General features: G+C 45.4%; 1 protein-coding gene across 4 annotated transcripts in view; it reads right to left on the minus strand.

Annotated features, from left to right (window-relative positions):
* The window catches only part of LOC107585062 (KAT8 regulatory NSL complex subunit 1-like), a 58,742-nt gene that overhangs the window by 55,265 nt on the left and 2,188 nt on the right, over positions 1–1,289 (minus strand). The gene's annotated exons all lie outside the window — the stretch shown is intronic.

Below are 1,289 nucleotides of genomic sequence, written 5' to 3' on the forward strand. Positions count from 1 at the left end.
TTTCTTTGCTATGCCATTAACAGTGGCGCCTTGGACGGTGGGCGGCCCACATGGTCCACCTCCTCCAATGGCACTCATGATGCTCTTTGGCTGCTCCTCGCAGAGCTCTAAAGCCTGGTGCTTGCGTGGTATGAGGCTCGGCAGGATGCTGTGCGTCTGCAGTAGAACACCTTGCAGCTTCAGGGACTCTTTTGCCGAGGACACATCTGAACAGTGATATGAGGTAACGAGGGGCTTGCAGGGGCCGGCCCCGCGAGAGGGGCGCTCCTCCGAGGCCTTGCGCTTGACGGCGCCGTTACTGGACACGAGGATGTGGTTGCCGGTGCCGCTTCCCTCCACGCCACTCGGGGAGAGGGTGGAGGAGGATGGAGCCAGTTTGAAGCGTATGCGGTGAGCTTCGGCCGGAGCGTCGGTCAGAGCGGGCGCCATTGCAGCCATGCAGTGCTGGGAGGGGGCGGGCGAGGGGGCCTCTCCCGGTGCCGAGGCCAGCTCCACACCACCCACCTACCACTGTGCCAGGGGGCAGCCTGAAGAAACAAAACACAAAGAAACACCACAAATCAAATTTAGAGGTTCATCATGGATTGAAACAGCAAACAAACAAACCACACTTTAAGTATAAAAGGAAAACATGCAAGGCACATAAGGATAATGAACACTACTCCCCTTTGGATTTCTGTAATGTGTATGTGCTACACTGAATGGTTAATTGTATTTTCAGTGTACTTTGAAAGTAAACAGCAAGTGCAAGACTCCACTAAATTAAGCTGGTGGCTGACAGAGATGGGAAGCAAATATACATCTCACATTCATGATTCAAGGAAACTGGTGTTGATGGGGTAAAAAGATTTAGAGTGGTTTGTTTAGTTATACAGCCATATATTCACAAGTCCAGTGGTTCTTAACCAAATTGGTTTTAGGAAAGTCAATTTTATATAGATAATAAGCAGTATAAAACAAATAAGTAATAATAAAATCACTCTACTGATCTACCTATATTTAATCATATTTTTAGTAACATTAAATGGTTAACACTACATTTCAACAGGTGTTTGTGTTGAACAAAGACATTAGCACCTATTAATTCAAATTTTAATTGAGCTTTTTGCATGGTTTTTGTCTTCTAGGTTTAAAATCTTCATGTTAACACTGGCCTAGTGCTTCTGAATTAGTTTGTGCTTCAGGACCTGAATTTTACATTACAGCACAAAAATAAATAGGGTAAACGTACCTATTAAGCTCACATACCCATTAAGCACACTTCCATGTTTGAGCTCAGATTATAAAAA

The sequence above is a fragment of the Sinocyclocheilus grahami genome, unplaced genomic scaffold (assembly GCF_001515645.1).
Source record: "Sinocyclocheilus grahami isolate Dianchi unplaced genomic scaffold, SAMN03320097.WGS_v1.1 scaffold66.1, whole genome shotgun sequence".
Lineage (NCBI taxonomy): Eukaryota > Metazoa > Chordata > Actinopteri > Cypriniformes > Cyprinidae > Sinocyclocheilus > Sinocyclocheilus grahami.